The 10,366-nt window shown below is 38.1% G+C and overlaps 1 pseudogene; it reads left to right on the top strand.

Annotated features, from left to right (window-relative positions):
* Positions 1 to 7,640: 7,640 nt before the first annotated feature.
* Positions 7,641 to 8,193, top strand: LOC129496342 (60S ribosomal protein L17-like; annotated as a pseudogene).
* The last annotated feature ends 2,173 nt before the right edge of the window (positions 8,194 to 10,366 follow it).

The raw sequence follows: 10,366 nt of genomic DNA, 5'->3' as shown, positions 1-10,366 counted from the left end.
TCTACAGGCAGGTTAGTTTTCTTGGTCTTTCTCAGAATCTTGTCTTTACTTCTCTTTGCATGTCAATTCTATCTTCCCCGTGGAAATCAGCCTCTCCTACAGGCCTTTTGGGGTCTGCTTTCCCATGACTTCAGATGTATTTAACTTTTATGTTAGTTATGTTTTTAATTTGGCCAAGAAACCAATTCCATTGCAAAGTTTGTATGACCTTATGGTTCTAGAGCCTAAAATGTAGATGATTTGGTCTCTGTTTCAATTTCCAAAATTTCTAGGATAATTTGAATGGCTTAGCTCGAGTCACGTGACCACTCCTGCTCCAATTGCCAAGGGGATGAGTCATACCCCTTTAGGGCTGTTGGCAGGAAAGTTCTCCAAAAAGGGGTGTGGGCAAGAGAAAATAATGGATATATCTAGATCAAGAACCTTCAAAAATGTCCCTGAAAATCTGTCTTTGGGAGAAGGAGATGCTTTTGTTTAGGTTAATTGTCATGACAACATTTAAACTAAAAATGATGAAAATTCATTCTTATTCTTTGTACCTAATACTATACTTTTTAGTGCTAAAATACATCTTCATCTCTGAATCTGCTATTTTTCTCCCACAAATTATCTTTAGAGGATAATTTGGTGAACCCTGGCCTTGTAGGTCCTAAGTTAGAAGCCAAATAATAAAGATAAATCCTTCAAACATTTCTTGTTGCTTCTAGCAGTTTCATTTGTAATAATCATTTGGTCTAAATTGAAGTGAGGTTGGAGCTAGTGGAACTCAAACTCTAGGAGAAGGATTGTAAAAGCTGGGGACACTTTTGAAGCTTAAGTAGATGAAAGAGATTGTAAGTAGCCTTAAATCTTTATCTGATAATTTACTCATTTAAAAATCTGCTTTCTTCAAAACTAACACATGAATTTATTGAAGAACCAACTTTGTACAATATGGATAATCTTATGTATCAAAAATTAAAATAAAGACTGACTAGAAATGATTGTAAATTTGAACATTAAAAAGTTATTTTAATGCTGTAATTTTAATTTAGTTGTGTAAAATGTATAATGTTAATACTCTGTTACCAAGAGCTTGCTTCAGGTCAGCCCCAAATATCCCACCTGCATTAGACATGTTTTTGGTAACTGCCAACCCATAGTAGCTTCTAGTGAGGCAAACTCTACTTGAAAGAGAGAGTGAGAGCCATTGGCAAGTCATGCTTTCTATCATTTGATTCCTTCTTATCACCACAGCTGACTGGACCAGGAAAGACCAACCAGCCTAAGGCTGAGCTGCAATCCTATTACCTCCCTCAGGAATGTGAACTAGGGAATGCCAAGGAAAGGGATTCAGGAAATATTATTAGGAGCAGAAGCTGAATTATTATAGCATGGAGGGATTTGATTTCCAATGTGCTCTGCAAAAAGTCGAAGTGGGAAGAAATAGGAATTAGCAGAGGAAACCCACCTAGACAGAGAATGAGAAAAGTAGTAACACATTAGAAATCAAGGGCCTTCTGAAGGATCTACCCTGTAGCTGCCCCAATTTTGCCTTTAACCCATGTGGAGACTTAGAACAAAATCTCCTTTTTTCTTGGAGTATCACGAGCGGCTCTCTGCTTCTTGTAACTCAAAAGACCAAACTTCAACACCATCTTATCCTGGGTTCATTTAAAAAGGCCAAAGGCTGCCAACTTACATTAGACCATGAAACTTGATAATTTGATATTTATTACACTGACATTGATCCTTTCAATAATGAAATTTGAGCAAATTGAGGGTTAGCAGCCCTGCAAAGCATTTTAATGTTGGCCTGCTTTCTCAGAGCAACAAGCTTGGACCTCTCCCTCACCCATGCTGACATAGGCAAACTTAACCCGCTGGCTGCAGTAGTCCCTCTGGCAGCTGGGGCAGAAGTGATGTGGGAGAAAGCAGGATATTCCAGTCCTTCTGTAGTAATGAGGAGAGCAGACAGCTCATCCATCCTCAGCAGTGTGTGTGTGTGTGTGTGTGTGTGTGTGTGTGTATGTATGTATGTGTGCGTGCACATGCATTCACATGCATGGTGTCAAGGCAGTACAGCAGTAAGCAAAGATTGAGCCTCTAATCACTGGCATCCACCAGGAAAGAAATGGCTCCCTTGCATGCTCAGGGAGAGAATTGGGTGCCTGAAATGGCCTCAAGAAGTTTAAGCTCTTATTGGACGGTTGACCAGGACAGGTTATGACCCCCTGCCCCTAAACCATGGTATATTGTGAATAGGGATCTTTGGCCCTGTGCTTTTGGTCACTTTAGGACAGGGAAATATATCCAGTTAGTTAAATGGTTCTACATGCTAAAGCATATGTATGACACAAACTGCTGATGACTGTAGACGTATAAAAAGACATTCAGCCAATTCCAAGAGGTATAAATTAAAATATTTTAAATTCAAGAAGTAACTACAGGACACCATAGCATATTGCATGGATTCTGGAATTAGATATCTTATGTCTAAAATAAAGTGCCACTGCTTACTACCTGTATAACCCTGGTTAAGACACATTCTCTATATCTCAATTTCTTCATCTATATTATGGGGATCATTATCTTTCTCATCTGGTTATTGTAAGGATTAAATATGTTAATTTGCATAAAGCCTGTACAACAGTGCTTGGCACATAAGAGAGTCTCAGTCCATCTTATTTTTTTTCCCCATCTTATTATTAGTACCTACTGAACTTTGAGACTAAGGCTTAGATGAGATACTTATTGAAGCCCATATGATGATCAGCCACAAAGTTCCTGTTTGACATTGGCTTTTTTTTTAACACTAAAAAAACCCCCAAACTTTGCATTTTTCATGATTCTGTGGAAGAAGTGTGATATTACCCATATTTATCTTTAATTATAGGTGGAGAATGCTAAAGAATGAAAAGTGAAATTTTATACTAAAGTGATGTTCCTCTATAAATTTGCCTTTTTTTTTTTTTTTTTTGTCATTGAGCTGTTCTGACTTCACTGTCATTCTCTCTGCAATAACACACAAGAGTAGAATCCCTTGGCAGCCCTCCAGGCAGCATATGCCCTTCAGATGCTCTAGAACCACACCACTCAAACAATCCCAGGACTCATCACAAGGTCTGGCACCTAGTAGACACTCACTGTCTATTTACTTATTTTAAGTGATTGAATGTCAGTATCTCTCCCGCCATGTTGACCCCATCCCCTCTTGTCTCAAAATCTTCAGCGAGATTTTTTCCAAGTTTGAATTATTCATCCTGCATTTCAAATCTTCAGAGATCTCACCTGGGATGAACTTCCTTCTCTCCTTTTATGCAGTTGGCTGCTTTCACTATTCCTTGCCTACTCTAGTTAATGTGTCTTCTTTGCCTGTGTTCTTCTTACTCATTTTTTTTTATCTCACATGTACTAAATATAACTCTTTCATATTTTAACATTTTGTTTACACTCAAATGTTTCTGCTCTCTTTCCATTGGAATTGGAATGAATTGGAATGATAGTTGTAAGAGACAATTGGAGGTGTTTCCCTAGCTCACATCCTGCCTTCTCACTTGCTTCTATAGCATCTGTGTTAGAACTTCATGGCCAGCACACTACAGCCCTAGTGATGGGAACAAGGGTAGTTTGGGATTTTGTTTGAAGCCACTAAGTTTTTTTTTTGAGGTATTTTGTTTTGCACTAATAGATAGCTCGTATATCATTCTCCTCAAAAGTTGCTGAATAAAATCTCTAATTGTGAATGAAAGAACATGCTTCGAGCTATAGACATTTCAACGTAATATCCATATGATTTTATTATAAAAAGATTATGGAATGCAAGAAACTTCTCTATTGAATATGATGTATAGTAGCAAACATATGGTGAGTCTGTGATAAATGCCAGAAAGATGATGAATTTTAAAATGCCTAGAGAAGGAGGGGAGGGCAAGGGATTTGATTTTTTAAGATTTTTTCTTTTTACTTGCTTTCAGCATCATAGACAAGGACCAGTTAATAAAATGCTTAATGTGTAATAAAATGTTCATTATTTCATAGAAGAAGTAAATGTGGTTAGTTTGGTGAAGATTTTTTGCTTCCCTGTTGTGTATTTATGGCTTGTTTTTGGTCAACTGCAGGTCTTTCTGGCATGTTGACCCTTGCTAATCACAACATAAAGATTGAGTACAACAAGAGGGGAAAGACCCCCTCACTTAAGTGACCACTGACCAAGCAAAGAGAAAGGCCAATAGGACCTTAAAGTTACCAGGTGGGTGGATTTACACTTTTGATTTTGTGGGTCTTAAAGTGTTTAATTTCCCCTTTACTGTAAATAGGCTGCAACCTTGGTTTATATTCTCTCAAAAGATGTCATTTTGCCTTATTATTTAGCTGAGGGGAGTAGTTATAACTTCTACCTGTTATCTGTGCTCCTTGCTACTTTAACTATTGACTGTGGAGGTCAGTCCCATCTGTGCTGAGCTGTCTGGATCAGTGTGCCCTTGGCTTTTTCATGTGAACTGGCATGCGGTAGTGGAGATTAGGTCATTCTGCTTCATGTGTTGACTCTGCAGCTAACCACATCACATATGCAACTATAATAAAAAATTTAGACTTAGCTTTCTGATATCAGCTGATCTTTTAGTACTCTCTCCTAATCATGCCCCTGTATAGAACCTTACAGTTTAGAAAGCATTCTCATTTGGGTTAATTTCTTATTTAGATTCTAAAGTTCTAGTTGCTACAACTGGAACATCTCACAGTAAGCAGGAAAGCCACAGATTGTGCAGACTCAGCCAACCAGAGTCCCTACCCTCCCTCTCTGTCCCTTGTTTCAGGATTAGATATTTATCTCCCAAATGCGGGCCCCTGGGATTCCTGGTTCCATGCTGTCTTACGTGTCTTCTTGTTAGGTGAAAGGAGGTAGCTATAGAATACCGTGTTTCCATTTCTGGGTGCTCTATCATTTGCTGTGTCTATCATGGTGCCTTAGAATGAGAGGTCCTGGGGCACCCGGGTGACTCGGTTAAGTGTCTGCCTTTGGCTCAGGTCATGATCTCAGGGGATAGAGCTCCACATCGGGCTCCCTGCTTGGTGGGGAGTCTGCTTCTTTCTCTTCCTCTCCCTGCTTGTGCTTTCTCTCAAATAAATAAATAAAATCTTTTAAAAAAAGAATAATAGGTCCTAAGTAAATATTTATTAAATTGACTTATTATTATTGGACTGCACAGAACAGGTACAGGAAGCTTTTAACACATTTACTGACTCATCTTTATTTAATATTTCCACATCGTCCCTTCCACAAAATTCTTCCTGTAGTTTTATTCAAAAAAAAGATGACAACACTGTACATGTTTTCATGCTTTGCAGCACACAAGTTACTGTCACATGCATTATCCTATTTGATTTTCTCAAAAAACCTTGAGAGATATATAGGCAGGCAATGATCGTTCCTATTTCGCAGATGGGATTAATAAGGCAGGAATAAAGGAATTTGTGATGTGGTACTGAGGTCTCTGGCCACTAAACTAGCCCTTTGTCTACTCTTTTTAGATGCTTTTCTTCTGCTTCAGTGTAACCTCTGTCCTTGTGTCCCTTTCTCAGTGGTGAATGACAGCAGGGAGGCTCTCTTCCAGGGCTATCTCACGGCTACAAATTCCCTTCATTATTTGTAGTTACTCTGGCCTTGGGCTGAGAATGACAAAATAAATTCTTTTATTCAAAAATCATTTATACTGTAGCTTCTAAAATGTGTACCTTGATTTTGCATTTTACGGTCTTATGATATCTATGTAGGTAACATTATTAGTTGATTTTGTTTTTCACCACTTCAACAACCATATCCAACTCTCCAGAGATGTACAGTATCAAGGAGGAGCAGATGGGGCAGCCCTGGCGGCGCAGCGGTTTAGCGCCGCCTGCAGCCCAGGGCATGATCCTGGAGTCCCGGGATCGAGTCCCTCGAGTCCCACGTCGGGCTCTCTGCATGGAGCCTGCTTCTCCCTCTGCCTGTGTCTCTGCCTCTCTCTCTCTCTCTGAATAAATAAATAAAATCTTAAAAAAAAAAAAGAAAGGAGGAGCAGATCAAATGTTCACATCATTATCCTGATACCCTGCGCCATCTGGCTTCTACCCATGACTTCAACTTTATTTCATAACCCTTTCCTGCTCATTCAGTAAGCTCAAACATCAGGGAGTTAGTTCCTCCCCCTCCTAAGATAAGTCAAACTAATTTCTACCTGAGGGCACTTGTCCTTGTACCTTATAGATGGAATATCATTGTTCCTGCAGGTCTCCCACAGATCTTGCACCAGGGGCTTTGTCTTCTCATTCAGGTATCTGCTCAAAGGCCTCCTTACAGAGGCCTTTCTTGGTCTTCTTGTTAAGTGAAAGGAGGTAGCTATAGAATACTGTGCTTCCATTTCTGGGTGCTTTCTTAAATATTATTCACACAAATATATACAAAGAATAGCACTGGAAACTTACACAAGAAATTGACAACAGTGGTTTCCACTGAGAAGAATGACAGTGGGATGGATGATAGTGGGATTCAAACATTTTTCACTCTTTTGTATTATTTGGATTGTTTACTACCTGTATGTGTTACTTATTACAATAATTAGAACCTCTTTAAAATAATGAGAAAAAGGAACACCTGGGTGGCTCAGTGGTTGAGCATCTGCGTTTGGCTCAGGGTGTGATTCTGGGGTTCCCAATTGAGTCCTGCATCCGGTCCTCGCAGGGAGCCTGCTTCTCCCTCTGCCTGTGTCTCTGCCTCTCTCTGTGTCTTTCATGAATAAATAAATAAAATCTTAAAAAAAAAAAGAATGAGGGAAAAAAAAGAGCTCATTGGATTGTCTAAACCTAGTGAATTGGAAATGTAATAGGAATTTAATAATTCACTTAGATTCGGTAATTCAATTGTACAGGTCCTGGTGAGATGCATCTTGCTTAAAAGCAGCTCACCTGACAAAAAGCTAAAATTTTATTGACCACAAGCTCCATATGACCCAACAACGTGGCATAAAAAGTGACTACTTCCACCCAACAATAGCAGAATGCACATTTTTCTCAAGTACAAATGGAACATTATCCAGGATAGATCACAGATTAGATAACAAAACAAAGCTTAACAAATTTAAGGAGAGTGAAGTCATGCTCACATCTTTTCTGACCACAGTGGAATAAAACTAGAAATCAGTAGCAAATAAAATTAGAAAATTCACAAATATTTGGAAATTGAAGACATATTCTTGAACAATCAATGGGGTAAAAAAGAAATCGAAAGAGAAATTACAAAATATCTTGAGACAGATGAAAATAAAAGTACCATATACCAAAACTTACAGGATGTAGCAAAAATAGTACTAAGAGAGAACTTTTATAATGATAAATGCCTACACTAAAAAAGACATAATCTTAAATGAGCAACCTAATTCTACACCGTCAGGAACTAGAAAACAAAGAACAAAGTCAGAGGAAGGCAATAAAGATTAGAGCAGAAATAAACAAAAAAGAAAATAGAAAAATCAACAAAACTGAGAGTTTGTTTTTTGAAAACATCAATGAAATTAACAAGCTTTTAGCTAGACTAGCTAAGAAAAAAAGAGAAAGACTCAAATAAATTAGAAATAAAAAAAGAGGCTCTTCCCCTGAGTGGCCTGAGGTGGCCTCTGAAAATGGTTCGCTACTCGCTGGACTCAGAAAACCCTACAAAATCATGAAAATCGAGAGTTTCAAACTTTCGTGTTCACTTTAAGAACACGTGTGAAACTGCCCAGGCCATCAAGGGTATGCATATCCAAAAAACCACCAAGTATCTGAAAGATGTCACTTTACAGAAGTGGTGTGTGTCATTCCATCGCTACAGTGATAGGGTTGGTAGGTGTGCTCAGGCTAAACAGTGGGGCTGGACACAGGGTCGGTGGCCCAAGAAGAGTGCTGAATTTTTACTGCACATGCTTAAAACTGCATAGAGTAATGGTGAACTTAAGGGTTTAGATGTAGATTCTCTGGTCATTGAGGACATCCAGGTGAACAAGGCCCCCAAGATGTGACGTAGAACTTACAGGGCTCATGGCCGGATCCACCCACATGAGCTCTCCCTGACACATAAAGATGATTCTTACTGAAAAAGAGCAGATTGTTCCTAAACCGGAAGAGGAGGTTGCACAGAAGAAAAAGATATCCCAGAAGAAACAGAAGAAACAAAAAGTTATGGCCTGGGAATAAATTCTGCATAGCATAATTGCAAATAAAAAATAAATGAATAAAATAAAAGAGACATTATTATCACTTCTTCAGAAATAAAAAGGATTATGAGAGTACTAAGAATAATGGTATATCAACAAACAGGATAACCTAAAAGCAATGGACAAATTTCTAGAAACAAGTAACTTACCAAGATTGAATTGTGAAGAACTAGAAAATCTGAACGGACCAAAACTACTATGGAGGTTGAATTAATAATCAAAACCCTCCAACAAAGCAAATTCTAGGAAGATGGCTTCACTGGTAGATTCCACTAAACATTTAAAGAATTAAAGCCAATTCTTCTCAAACTCTTCCAAAAAAAAAAAAAATGAACAAAAGGAAGCATCATTATCTTGATTCCAAACTCATTTTATGAAACCAGATACCAAAGCTAGAAAAAGACACTATTAGAGAACTACAGGCCAATGTCCCAGATGAATATAGATGAAGAAATACTCAACAAAATACTAGCAAACTGAACTCAAAAGCACATGAAAAGGATCACGCACCATGACCAGGTGAGATCTATTCCTAGGATACAAGGATCATTCAATACCAGATTAGCAAAACAAAGGATAAAAATCTCATGATACCCTCAATAGATGAAGAAAAAGCATCTGACACCCTTTCTTGATTAAAAAAAAAAAAGCCAGAAATGAAAGGAAATTATCTCAATGTAAGAAAGATCATGTATGAAAAGTTTACAGCTAACATGGTGAAAAATGGAAAGTTTTCCTCTAAGATCAGGAACAAGACAAGGATGCCCACTTTTGCCACTCCTATTCAACATAGTACTGCAAATTCTGGCCAGAACAATTAGGCAAGAAAAAGAAATAAAAGGCAACCAAGTTGGAAAAGTAGTAAAATTATCTCTGCTCATGGGTGACATGACCATATATGTTGACACACATAAAAATTCTACCAAAAGAGCTGTTAGAAGAAATAAAAGAATTCAGTAAAGTTGTAGGATATAAAATCAGTATGCCAAAATTAGGTGTGTTTCTATGCACCAACAATGAGCTATCTGAAAAGGATGCTGAGGAAACTGCCATTTACAGTAGCAATCAGAAGGAATAAAATACTTAGGAATAAACATAACCAAGGAGACAAGAGTTTTACACTGAACACTAGAAAACATTGATGAAAGAAAGGAGAGAAGGCACAAATACCGGGAAAGACATCCCCGGTTCATGAATTAGAAGACTTAATATTGTTAAAATGTCCATACTACACAAAACAATCTATAGAGTTAATGCAATCTATCAAAATCCCAATGGTATTTTTTTATAGAATAGAAGAAACAGTTTTTTTTTAAATTTATTTATTTATGATAGTCATAGAGAGAGAGAGAGGGGCAGAGACACAGGCAGAGGGAGAAGCAGGCTCCATGCACCGGGAGCCCGACGTGGGATTCGATCCCAGGTCTCCAGGATCGCGCCCTGGGCCAAAGGCAGGCGCCAAACCACTGCACCACCCAGGGATCCCGGAAGAAACGGTTTTAAAATTCATATGGAACCATAAAGAACCCCACCCCCAAATAGCCAAAACAATCTTGAACAAGCTGCTGGTCTCACACTTCCTGATTTCAAAACATATTAGAAAGCTACAGTAATCAAGACAGTATGCCACTGGCATAAAGACAGACGTATAGACCAATGGAACAGGTTCCAGAAACAAACTTACACAAATATAGCCAACTGATCTTTGACAAAGGTGCTAGAAATACACAATGGTAAAGGATGGCCTCTTCAATCAGTGGTGCTGGGAAAGCTGGATATCAACATGAAAAACAATGAAATTGGACCCTGTCTTACACCATACAAAAAAAATCAACTAAAAATGGATCAGAGACTTGAACATAAGACCTGAAACTGTAAAAACGCTAGAAGAAAACAAAGGGGAAATGTTTTATGATATTGGTCTTGGCAATGATTTCTTGGATTTGACACCAAAAAGCACCAGCAACAAAAGCAAAAATAGACAGATGGGACTGCATCAAACTAAAAAGCTGTTGCCCAGCAAAGGAAGTAACGCTATAAAAAGGCAACCTATAGAATGGGAGAAAATATTTGAGAAGGAGTTAATATCTGAAAAGCATAAAAAACTCCTATAACTCAATAGCAAAAAAAAAAAAAAAAAGAAAGAAAGAAAT

The sequence above is a fragment of the Nyctereutes procyonoides genome, unplaced genomic scaffold (assembly GCF_905146905.1).
Source record: "Nyctereutes procyonoides isolate TBG_1078 unplaced genomic scaffold, NYPRO_anot_genome, whole genome shotgun sequence".
NCBI classification, from domain to species: Eukaryota; Metazoa; Chordata; class Mammalia; order Carnivora; family Canidae; genus Nyctereutes; species Nyctereutes procyonoides.
Note: the sequence above shows the minus strand (reverse complement) of the source record. Positions and strands in the feature narration are given on the sequence as shown.